Source organism: Canis lupus, chromosome 18, assembly GCF_048164855.1.
Source record: "Canis lupus baileyi chromosome 18, mCanLup2.hap1, whole genome shotgun sequence".
NCBI lineage: Eukaryota > Metazoa > Chordata > Mammalia > Carnivora > Canidae > Canis > Canis lupus.
The window spans coordinates 17,378,855-17,391,962 of NC_132855.1; positions in this window are offsets into that span (position 1 = coordinate 17,378,855).

The following is a 13,108-nucleotide window of genomic DNA, read 5'->3' on the forward strand; positions in this document are numbered from 1 at the left end:
GCAACAGCAGACCTGACTTGACTTCTGGGCTCTGAGCTTTTCCATCAGCTGACCCCACGCTGTGACTCTGGAGGCCCCATGACCTCCTGCTAGCCTCTTGCCTCACCACACTGCCCTCTGTGACACCAGACACCTATGACCATGCCCCTTGTCTTCCTAGAGTCCACCCATCACCATCTTCCTCTGCCTCCTTTTAAACGATGATGGTCCCCAGGATTGGGTTCTGACCCTCTTCTTACTCTTAGCAGAAACTCCCAGGCAACCCTCAGGATGGGGTCATAGCACAGTGTCTGTGGGAAGAGGTGCAGATGTTCTCTCCAGGCTCTGCTATTCACAGCCACCCGACTGAGCACCATACTCTACTCCCATCTATCTGCCAGTGGGCCCCCATCGCTCATTTGTGCCCCTACCTACCCAACCATCCAATGGACTGACTCCACACTGCTGCTTCACAGATGCTTGGTACTCAGCCAGTCCAAAGTCAAGTTCCTCATTGTGTTCTCAGTCTTTGCAAATGGCACCCCATCCCCCTAATTGCCCAAACCAGAAACCTAGGTAGAAGTTAGCCTTTTCCGCGTAGATGAATCCCATCCCCATCTGATCCACCCCAGGCTATCCCACATCTGCATTACAAAGGTGTTTAGTCTCTCCTTTCCAACCACTGGGAATAGTCCAAACCCGGGCACCACTGCCTTTTACCAGTTATGATAGTCTCCCAACTAGTCACCAAGCTTCTACTCTCATCCACTCTCCAGCCAGGGGAAGAATGAGTTTCGCCACCTGCTAATCTAACCAAGCCATTCCCTTGCTCCAGAATCCTCAATGGCTCCCTATTTCCCACTGTGTCATGTCCAATGCCCGTAGCCCAACTCTCTCTGCATCTGGCTTCCAGGTCTATGGTTTCTCTTTCCTGGCTTACTGGCCACTCAACCCTTTCCTGGCCCAACTAGGTGGTGTTTTCCTTCACCTCCCCCATCTTGTCATCTTTCATCGCTTACTCTGCCCCAGCTAGGGGAAGACAAGAAGACCTCCACCCGAGGGCTCTTCCTCCTCAGTCCCCCTGTCCGAGTCCTGAAGAACCAGCTTTATCCACTCCTCTCACAGGAACCTCCCCAACTGCCTCAACCTCTACTGACCTCCCTTTTCTGAACTTCTCTGCCTAGCTGGCCAAGCAAGCGCTACCCTCCAGCCAGACCTCCACCTCAACCAGGGCTCTTCTCTGGCTGACCTGGGCTGAGTCTGGTCCCCACCAACCACAGGCTTCCTGAGGGCAGGACCCAGGTCTTCCTTCCCAGTTTTTCCAATAGGCCAAACAAATGAAGACCAGGATGCAGGGGAGGGAGTGCCAAGCAGGGCCTCCGGGCATGCCACACATGTCCTCCACTCGTCCTTTTTATTTTTCTTGCAGAAAAACTTCAGGACCCAGTGGTCATAGGTGAGTTTTGCATCATGTCTTTTTGTGGGGGAGGGGTTTAGGAGCCTCTATCTTGCAGCAGGGAGGTCGGGGTCTAGGACCCTGATGCCTCCCCTGACATTTACCCCCTCCCCAGGCATCCACCAGGCCTCGGGGCCTTGCTTCCTGAGGTCCTGGCCCTGAGAACACCCTCAGACTCAGAAGCTACTCTCTTCCTCGCTGCCCTCCCTTCTCGTGAACTGGAGGCTGAAAGCTCTAGGCCATTTTCATCCAATTTTCTCCTCAAATAGACAGGTGATTGAGGCCTGAAGATTCGGTGTCTGCTGTTCAGAATCAGCAAGTGTGTAGGACAAATAATGACAGGGACCAAGCAGGAACACTGCCTCCTCCTGTCCCCACCTCTCAACACCCCTAACCCCCTCCCCAGAGCCCAAGTCAGGGGGAGCCCCCAGACGGCCACGTGACCCTGGGTAAAACACCCATCTTCCTCTGGCTTCTGTCCCTTCCTAATGGGGGTCAATGTCTTCTTCAGAGGATTGGACGGAGATTTGAAATGTTTTTAAAAGCCAAGGAAGAGGCCAGTAATTGTAAACGGTTGCTGTTCTTGTCTGATATCAGCTTGGCTTCTTGGCAGGTTGTCGGAGCCAGCGTCATTCTCCCCCTCTCAGCGGGTAAAAACACAGGTGTGCACAAGGTCGGTTGCCGATTGCTGCCTCCATTCACCGAACCCCAAGTAATAATAACACATATTTACGGAGACTGTGTGATGTCCCAGGCTCAGGCCTCTCCTTGGATTATGTCGTCCAAAACTCATAACCCCTCCATGAAATGGTCCTATTATTATCCCCAGGTTACGGATGGGCAAACTGAGGCAGACAGAGTTTAAGCAGCTGGCCCATAGAGACACTTAGTGAGCAGCACAGGGTCACACTCCCTCACTACTGCGTCCCCTGACTCTAAGGACTGAAGGAGAGAGTCTGTTTGGCTCTGGTCAACCATGCCCAGGGGGCTGGATTGGAGCCCCTCGTCCCCCACAGGAACTCCACCCATTTTCAGAGGAGATAGGCCAGATTCAGGAACCAGGACCCAGCAGGTAGATTCTTCTTTGTGGGGCCAAGAACCATCTCAGATTCTCCATCCCTGCTCTGAAAGCAAACCCGTCTTTTGCTCTCTTTCCTTCCACTGTCTCCACCCCCACTCTTTTCCTCTCTTGTCCTCTTCCACCTGCTGCTGCCTCTGGCCCTCTCCAAATCTCTGCCTACCTGCCCCTACCTCCCCAAAGCGGCTCCCGGGGCCCAGACAAGGGCAGGATGGGAGGAGTGTGGGGCTGAGCCACTCATTGCTCAACCGGCTGCAGGGGCAGGGCCAGTAGGCCAGCGGTGTGTCACCTCCCACCAGAAGGTCATTATCTTAAGTACCCTCCCCCGTGCCCCCCCATTTCCTGCTGTGAGGCAAAAATGAACTCAGCAGGCTGGAGCTGACACCCACACCCAGACTCCCACCCCTTCTCTCTCCCCCCTCTTCCTGTCCCCCCTTCTTCCTGGATGCATTCAGTCATTCACTCGCCAAACATTGGTCAAATACCGATTCTGTGCCAGGTAAGAGGCCCAGGGCTGAGGTCCAGAGAGGAGCAGGACACAGCCCAAGCCCTGGGCCTCAAAGAAGGGGGCGGGTGCATGGTGCATGTTTCCCCACAGTATGGGAAGGGCTAGACCAGGGCCAGGAGCAGGGGAGCCTGTGGGGGCCCAGGTAATGGGGCTGTTTTCTGGGAGTTAGGACAAAATGTCAAGGGCTGATTCCTAGATATTTCTTGGTTAACCTGACTGGCCCCAGTTCTTCTGAAAATCAGAGTGACTTCCCAAATGGAAGGAGGAGCTGAGACTCCTGGTAATAAGCCCATCCTGCTACACAGTCTCAGCCCTGCCCCCAGAGCCCTGTCCCCAGCCAGCCGGGAGGTCAGGGGCATGCCTCCCCAGCACTCTGATTACAGAGGAAAGGAAGCACAGGGTCCCCAGAACTTGAGCCCCTTCTCGGGTGGAAGGCCTGCACCCACTCTCCTTGTCTCAAAGCAAATTCTCCCTCGACCCAAGACCAGCAGCTCACTCTTGCTGGGTTCCCATCCTCCTCCAGGCACTGACTTGGCCCTCTTGGATCCTCACCATTCCTCTGTGGCAGTTCCCCATCTGCAGGACCTTGTGCTGGGTGCGAGTGGGGTCAGGAGATGGAAGACAAGGAGGAGGAAAAAGTCCAGGGACCCAGCAGGTGTCAAGTCCTCCCCCTGCATCACATTCCCCACCCTCAGGTGGTGCTGGGGAAGAAGGAGGATGGCAGGGCAGGAGCGGGGCATTCACAGGGCAGAGGGACAGGGGCGACTTCAGAGACGGGAGGGCATCTCCAGCAAGCAGCAGAGGCCCTGAAGGCTCTGAGGGGGACATGAGCTCAGAATCCTCGAGCAACTGGGGAGTGGCTTTGCTCTTCTGCTTGGGGCCCAGGTAGGAGCCAGGAGACAAGAGGACCTGGCTGCCCCTGGTCAGCAGGAATACAGCCTTATGCAAAAGTACGTAGCCTCTCTATTCTACAGAGGAGGGCAGCTAAGACCGATGGAGTCTTGAACAAGGTCTTGAACAAGGTCACACAGCAGGCAAGTGACCCAGGTATAAGACATCCGACACCAATCAAGTTCCTTGGGATGGTCCAGTTGATGAGAGGCCCCTGTGGCTGGGCGGTGGACAGTGGGGTGGGCATTGCCTCCCATGAAGAGTGCCATTTCCTTCCCTGACTACCAGAATAAAGACAGCGCCCACCCAGGTATTGCAGAAGAAGGGCCAGCTTTACCCACCTGCCAGGCTCAGAATAGGAAGCCAGCTCATAATGGTGCCAACTCTCCCTTCCCACCTCCCTCCTGCCCCTTCTGCCGCTCCCACACCCAGGAGGGGTCAGAAACAGGCTAGTAAGCTGGATAAGGGCCAGAGGAGGGAAGAAGCACAAAGAAACCCACCGTGGGCTCCTTCCCACTATAGACCCAAGGCAGGCGTGGGCAAAGGGCTGTTAAATCAATATCAGAGTTATAATTAACACCTTCTCTATAGCCTAAGAGTGAGCAGAAAAGACATGGGATCTGCCCAAGTTCTCATCTCATAAAGCAAAAGACAGATTCCCCAATAGCATTTTTCAGGGGTCTCTGGAATACAAAAATAAAATTGTTGTTTTAATTGACACAAACTCTGCTTCTTGGACACATATGTGTAAAGCACCAAGACGTGTCTATCCCAGGATAGGCTACGATGATTATAATCCCCAGGTCCTCTCAATCCCATCTGACCTTGATGTGGGGCAAGGTGCTCGCCATGGGGCTCAGCAGCACACACAGTCTTGGGTCGTCCTGTTTATCCGCCCTGGGTTCCTCCCGCTGCAGCCTTCCCGCAAACCCGCTCAGTATCCTTGGCCAGACAGGTCCCAGTCCTGTCTGGGTCCCAGTGTCCCTATCTGGCACAGGATGAGGCAAATGAGATGATTTCTAAAGGCTTGGTCTATTTTAACTGTTTAGGTGAGAGCAGGGGTCCTCTCTTCTTGATCCTGAGAAGTCCTGCATCTGCGTGGGCACAGGACTACAGTGAGGATAAAGGTAAAAATCAGGAAGTTTCCCAGAATCCGGATTTCTGGCTCCTCCAGAGCCACTGAGCCAGCATGTCCACATGGCAACAGTCAACTGGAGTGAGTAGGCACAGTGCCCGTCATCCAGAAAAAAAAGCTCTCCATTTGGCTACGGTCCCTACCACTCCCCATCGCCCCCATTCCCAACGCCAGCTGCCATTTAGCACTGGCCATGTGCTGTTGTTTTAGTAGAAAACTATTTCTTTGTCACTGTCAAAGTGGAAAAGTGAACTGGAGGGACATGTGTTATAAGAAATGAATAGCAAAGGGAGACTATTGCCTTGGAAAAGTGTTTAACCATCAAAGGCCTGGTCCCGTGCTCTCGTGTGGCTGCCCAGACGGAGGCTTGGAGTGGTTGAGCTCGTGTCTCAGGTCACCCAAAGGACTCCCTGGCCCTGTCACTCCCTGTCCGCTGCCTCAACAGGACCAAGGAGTCAGCACGAGTGCCCCAGCCGGGGGACATTTCTCCGGGCAGCTCTCCCTCACCTTTCTCCCTCACCCACACTAAGACAGTTTACTCAGAACTTCATGTGGCAGCAGGGGGAGGCCCATGTCTCCCTCAAGAGGAGAAAGGCTTGCATTATGCCAAAGGCAGCCTGGAGCCAGGTCAGACAGGGGGCGTGGAGGCCCACAGGGCCTTCCTAGGCCAGGGCCTTTCTCTGGACTCCCAGCCTTTGTCGTCTGCACATCCCCACTTAGAGAACCAGCTGATGGCGGGATACATTCACCCCACTCAGGCCCTCTCCCTGCTTCCCTCTACTGGAGTTGCCATGACAACCAGAGTTCACCGTCTATGCCAAAAACACCACAAAAACAACAACAAAAACTCCACCCTCCGCTAGAAGGAGAGGAGGCGATGGCCAGGAGTCTGGAGAAATGGGGAGGAAGGCACATGGTTCGATGCCCCTCTCTTCTCCCACAGACCCCCCCGAAACAAGTGCATAGCTGGGAAGAGTGGGGCAGGGTAACGGTCTGAAGGGATGTTTCCCCTTCCTTCATCTTCCGCATGCCCGCTCTCCGCCTCCACCTGTCCCTGCAGCTTTTCCACAGTACCCATGGGGCCCGCCAGGTAGAAGGCAGAGGGGGCAGTATGGGTGCCCTGAAGACTAGCTGCGGCTCTGAGATGTACGTTCAGAATGAGCCCAGGCTCCCTATCTCTGCCTGGCCCATGCTGTGTGACTTCAGGCAAAGGCACTTCCCTCTCTGGTGCCCTGAATCTGTCCTTAACTCCCGTTATTAAAAGCCACCTTGGGGGATCCCTGGGTGGCAGAGCGGTTTGGCGCCTGCCTTTGGCCCAGGGCGCGATCCTGGAGACCCGGGATTGAGTCCCACGTCCGGCTCCCAGTGCATGGAGCCTGCTTCTCCCTCTGCCTGTGTCTCTGCCTCTCTCTCTCTGTGTGTGACTATCATAAAAATAAAAATAAAAAAAGCCACCTTGGGAAGGAGTCAGGATCTCACTCATCCTGAGGTAGACGTGACTGACATGGCTGTAAGCCCAGGCTGGGCATTGGGGAGCATCTTCCAGCAGCCACGCTAACCCAACAGTGCTCTCCCATGGCACATGGGACTGCAGGAATGGTCCCCACTGGAGCTTAAGGACATCTTACCCTTGGTGCCATCCCTTTAAGATGGACCAGGTTAGGATGCAGTGGTTGGCCCCAGAAGGGGCCCTGAAGATCTAAGGAATGACGGGGAATGGGAGGAGGGCAGAAGCCAGGCTTATAGACGTGGTATTTGTACCTATGAGCACAAGAGAAGTACAGTCAGTAGGAGCCTGACCGTCAGCTCGCCACGTGTCCTTCAGCAAACCCCCCGCCTCCTGGGCCTTGGCCTCCTCAGAATCAGGACAGGACTGCCACGGAGAGCACAGTTTCGTGATGTCCCACAGGCCTGGGAGTTCGACAGGGCCGGACATCTCCCTTTCACTTCTGACCTCCAGGCACTCAATATTGGGGTGTGGAAGGAAGAAAGGACTAGAAGGACGGTGGGCAAGAAGGTGGTGAGCAGAGGCTGGCACGGTCCTGCCCCCTGCCCCCTGCCCCCTGCCCCCTGCCCCCTGCAGATGGCCAGGATCCCAGCTGCCCAGGCAGGCAAAAGGGCTGCGTCTGCCCGTGGGATCCTGCAGCACCTGCCGCCTGTGCTAGAGCAGGGAGGTCCCTGGACCTTGGAGGCTTACGCCCACTCCCGATGCCAGAGTTGGGGAGACTCACAGGCAACCAATTGCCATTCCACGCAGCATCTGCAAGGATGGAGGGCTCCCGAAGAAGCTGCCGGTGGGAGGAACAAGGCAAGTAAGTGTGAGGTGGGCACGTTTACACCTGAGTTTGAGGTAGCTGAGAAGAAAAGTCTTCACAGAGAAGGTGACCACAGCCCAAGGCCACAAGCAGCCACTTGCTGGCAGAGAGAACCTTATGAGCAAAAGCCTGGAACATGGGACCAGCCAGGGGCACAGGGAACCCAATGGAGGGGTGTGTGCATGCACGTGTGCATGTGTGTAGTTGGCAGAGAAGTAGGCAGAGGCCAGCCCTGGCCGTCCCACAGGACAGGGCGGAGCGGAAGGGTCAGCAGGAGGCAGGGAGACCAGCAAGGAGGCTACGGTCCAGAGAGCAGAGGACAGCGCGCTCTCCAGCAGCCCTGACACCAGTCTATGCCCAGACATCCCTGAGCACCTGCCTAGGGATAAGAAGCACCACTTTGTAAGGCTTATGTGCACCAGGCACCGTTCCAAGTGCTTGACACACATCACCTGGCTTCATCTTACAGCAGTCCGATGAGCTAGTGTTGTTTTCACACACAATCTGTAGATGAGGGAAGGGAGCCCTGGACCCATGAAGGTCTCTGATTTCCAGCCCCAGGCAGCCCAGCTCCAGAGCCTCTGCTCTTGACCATCCCAGGCTCCTGCCTCATCACCACCAGAGCAGGCAGGTGTAGGAGCCAAATAGAATCTGGTCCCCACAGGACACCAGGCCAGAGGAAATGAAGCCTGATCTGGGGCGGGCAGGATGGTGGGGATAGAGAGGGGGGTAGGAAACACTGCGGGGTGATGTTTAGTTTAAAGGTGGCAAGAGGGAGGAGGAGGGAGGCAGGAAGCAGTGACTGGGGTGGGATGGGGATGGGGTTGAGACACTGGCCAGGGACTCTGATCACCCTGAAGTGGCCTCGCTGCTCCCCAGCTGCCATCCTGCCTCAGGAGCTACTCGCCGAGGAGGAGCTCCTCATGGTGACTCAGCCACCCTGGGCACCCAGGCTTGGATCTGCTTCCCAGCGCACCCCCTCCCCACCCTCCACCCCACCCCCCACTCCCCAGGTCTCTGTTCCAGCACAGCTGCAGTCCAAGGAAACTGCAGAGGAGGGAAACCCGCACTCACTTCGGAGGGGTGAAGCTTTGTGACCCCCCTCCTTCTCTCGGCCGACCCCACCCCCATAGACCTGGGTGCCACTGAGGCAAGCACAGAGTGATTTACGAGCTCTCCTCCAGGGGTGTCTCCCAAACAGCAGGCTCCTGAAGATGCCCGATACAGGTATCCTCCTCAGACAAAAGACAGACACCCACTCTGACCACGGCCAACTTCACTGGGCCCTGGATTGATTCATTAGCAATGTAACAAGTACAAGAGCAAGGGGCACCACATCAATCAAGCTTGGGAAGGTGGGGTGGGGCGCAGTCATGGAAGGCTTCCTGGAGGCAGTAACATTGACGCTGACGCTTAATAAACAAGAGATCAGAGAAAGGAGAAGAGGCAGGAAGAAGAGAGAAGACAGGTGAGACAGGGGAAGGAGCAAGGAACAGATAGGCCCAACTCCAAGGCCCGGCTGGCATGGAGAGAACACGTCATGTGATATTTGGAGCATAGAGTACTCGGGGTTAGAAGCAGGGGGTGGGCCTGCCGACGTTGTTGTCTGGGGACAGACAATAAAACTCACAGGCCAAGTGAAGGGTTAGGTTATCTCAGGACAGTGAGAACCCCCTGGGCGTGATCAGGTTGAGAGAGGTCGGCCCGAGCCCCACCGGTGGAAAGGAGAGATGCCAGGGGTGTTGCAGTCTGGGGGAGAAATGATGCGTGGCCCTGACAGGTCCTGGTGGGGATGAAGAGATGTGGACGGGCTCACGAGCTGACAGTGTGTGATGGTTGACCCTCTTGGGGGCAAGTGGAAGGACCCAGTTCCCGGACTACAGGGGAATGGGGGGGTGCATTCACTCCTGCAGGACACAGGAGGAAGAGAAGGTGTGGAGGGAGCTGTGCTGCCCTTGAGGGGCCTGGGGACCCACTGCGGAGAAAGTGCCAGGACACAGCTGAATGCTTGGGTCTGGGCTCAGGGGAGACAGCTGGGCCTGAGAGCAGAAGCGGGGCCGCCGGCATGTAGATGTGCCAGGAGGTGATGCAGCCCCGCAACGGTGCCCGCACGAGTAAGCCCCGTGGGTTGCCCCCACTCCCACTAAGACTGACTAAAATGACAGAAAAAGACAAGACACCGGAGAAGAGACAACAGGACACACGAGCCGGATCTGCCTTGTGCCTGGAAAGACTCTGGAAGGAGAGCTGCCCGGCTCCTCTGCGAGCAGGAGTGAGGCTGGAAATGGAAGGAGCAGCGTGAAAGCAGTTAGAGCCGCCCTCTCCCTCCTGCTGCAAGGTCCCTCCCCACTTAAGCTGAGGAAGGAACGCTTCCTCTCCAGAGAGAGGAAAGTGGTGACACTGGGTCAGTGAAGTGGAGGCTGGGGACAAAGCATCATACCTAAGTGGGGATTGAATACAGAATCGTAGACCTCCACCTGCTATTCCACCCTCAGAAGGCTACAGACCCCCCAGTAGAAATTAGAGATCTCCTCTCAGGCAGAAAAACTACCCAGCTCAGGAGAAAAGACGGCATTTGGGAGATGGTAGCATTTGGGCTCATCACCAGGTCACCTCTGGGGAAGCCTATCCAAGGACAAACCGTGTCTATGTGCACACAACTTCCTGTCAGATTGTTGGTGCTTCTGCCTTAAATAAGATTTGCTGCCAAGGCTCCCCGGACATCTTAGAAAGGCCTCCGATAGGAAAGCCTTGAGACAGGGAAAGAGAAGCAAGAAAGTGTTTTGGCAGGCAGAGAAAGAAACTCAGATGAAACAGAGACAAGTAGGAGGGAAAAACTAAAAATATCCTCAGAAAATTAATAAAATGTATTGCATACCTGGGGGAGGGGAAGTGAACAGAATGCTATTTTTTTTAAAGATATTATTCATTTATTCATGAGAGACACAGAGTGAGAGAGAGAGAGAGAGAGAGAGACAGGCAGAGGGAGAAGCAGGCTCCATGCAGGGAGCCCAACATGGGACTCGATCCTGGGTCTCCAAGATCATGCCCTGGGCCGAAGGCAGGCTCTAAACTGCTGAGCCACCCAGAGATCCCCCCTGCTTTTTTAAGATTTTATTCATTTATTCATGAGAGACACACAGAGAGAAAGAGAGAGACAGAATGCTATTTTTTAAAGAAATATTCAGAGAATATCAGGAATGGATGCATTACTTTGTTGAATGCTTTTTCAGCATCTATTGAGAGGATCATATGGTCCTTAGCCTTTCTCTTATTAATGTGGTGTATCACATTGATTGATTTGTAGGTATTGAGCCACCCTTGCAGCCCAGGAATAAATCCCACTGGATAGTGGTGAATGATTCTCTTAATATACTGTTGGATTCGATTAGCTAGTATTTTGTTGAGAATTTTTACATCCATGTTCATGGTATTGTCTTTTTTTTAGTGGAGTCTTTGGTTTGGGTGTCAGGGTCATGCTGGCCTCATAGAATCAGTTTGGAAAATTTCTTTCCATTTCTATTTTTTGGAAGAGTTTGAGAAGAATAGGTATTAACTCTTCTTTAAATATGTGGTAGAGGGGTGTGTGGGTGGCTCAGTCACTTAAGCATCTGCCTTGGGCTCAGGTCATGATCTCAGGGCCCTGGGATCCAGCCCCGTGTCAGGCTCCCCACTCAGCAGGGAGTCTGCTTGTGCCTCTGTCCTCCTCCCGACTCATGCTCTCTCTCTCTTTTCCCTCTCCCTCAATAAATAAATACAATCTTTATAAATACATTAAAAAATAAGTATTTGGTAGGATTCTCCTGCGAAGCCATCCATCCCTGGGCTTTTGTTTGTTGGTACTTTCGTTTGTTCCGTCATGAATATCTATTTGTGATGAAAACCTCAACAAAGTAGGGATAGAAGGAGCATATCGCAACATCATAAAGGCCATACATGAAAGATCTACAGCTGATCTCATCCTCAGTGGGGAAAAATAGAGCTTTTCCTCTACAGAGATATCTACTCTCACCACTGCTTTTTAACATAGTACTGGAAATCCTAGCCTCAGCAATCAGACAACGAAAAGAAATAAAAGGCATCCAAATCAGCAAGAAAGAAGGCAAACTTTGACTATTTGCAGATGACATGATACTCTATATAGAAAACCCAAGATTCCACCAAAAAAGTGCTAGAACTGATAAACGAATTCAGGAAAGTCACAAGATATAAAAATCAACGTACAGAAATCTGTTGCTTTTCTTTTCTTTTTTTTTTTTTTTCTGTTGCTTTTCTATACACCAATGATGAAGCAGCGGAAAGAGAAATCAAGGAATTGATTCCATGTATAATTGCACCGAAAACCGTAAGATAACCTAGAAATAAATACAACCAAAGGGAGAAAAGATTCGTACTCTGAAAACTATCAAGCACTTATGAAAGAAATTGAAGATGACACAAAGAAATGGAAAAGCATTCCATGCTCATGGATTAGAAGAAAAAATATTGTTAAAATGTCTACACTATCCAAAGCAATCTACACATTTAAGGCAATCCCTATCAAAATACCAACAACATTTTTCACAGAGCTGGAACAAACAACCCTAAAATTTGTATGGAACCACAAAAGACCCTGAATAGCCAAAACAATCTTGAAAAAGAATAGTAAAACTGGAGGCATCATAATTCCGGACTTCAAGTTATATTACAAAGCTGTAATCATCAAAACATAATGGTACTGGCACAAAAACAGACACAGAGATCAGTAGAACAGAATAGAAAACCCAGAAATAGACTCACAACTATATGGTCAACTAATCTTTAACAAAGCAGGAAAGACTATCCAATGAAGAAAAGACAGTCTTTTTAACAAATGGTATTGGAAAAACTGGAGAGCCACACACAAAAGAATGAAACTGGACCACTTTCTTTCACCATACACAAAAATAAATCAAAATAGATGAAAGACCTAAAGTGAGACAGAAAACCATCAAAATCCTAGGAAAAAGCACAGACAGTAACCTTTTTGACCCTAGCTGTAGCAATTTCTTATTAGACATGTCTCCAGAGGCCAGGGAAACAAAAGCAAAAATAAACTATTGAGACTTCAAGATAAAAAAAGAAGGAAACAATCAACAAAACTGAAAGGCAACCTTCAGAATGGGAGAGGATATTTGCAAATGACATATCTGATAAAGGGTTATTAGTATCCAAAATCTATAAATCTATAAAGATCTTATCAAACTTAATGCCCAAAAAACAAATAATCCAGTTAAGAAATGGGCAGAAGACATGAATAGACATTTCTCCAAAGAGGACAGATGACTAAAGATACATGAAAAGGTGCTCAACATCACTCATCATCAGGGAAATACAAATCAAAACCATGATGAGATACCACGTCACAACTAAAATGAACAACACAAGAAACAACAGGTGTTGGCAAAAATAAAGAGAAAGGAGAACCCACTTACACTACTGGAGGGAATGCAAACTGGGGCAGCCATTCTGGAGAACAGTAAGGAGGCTCTTCAAAAAAGGTAACAATGCGGGGGGGGGGATCCCTGGGTGGCTCAGCAGTTTAGCGCCTGCCTTCAGCCCAGGGCACGATCCTGGAGTCCCAGGATTGGGTCCCACATCAGGCTCTTTGCAAGGAGCCTGTTTCTCCTTCTGCCTGTGTCTCTGCCTCTGTGTGTGTGTGTGTGTGTCTCATGAATAAATAAATAAATAAATAAAATCTTTAAAAAAGAAAAGTTAAAAATAGAAC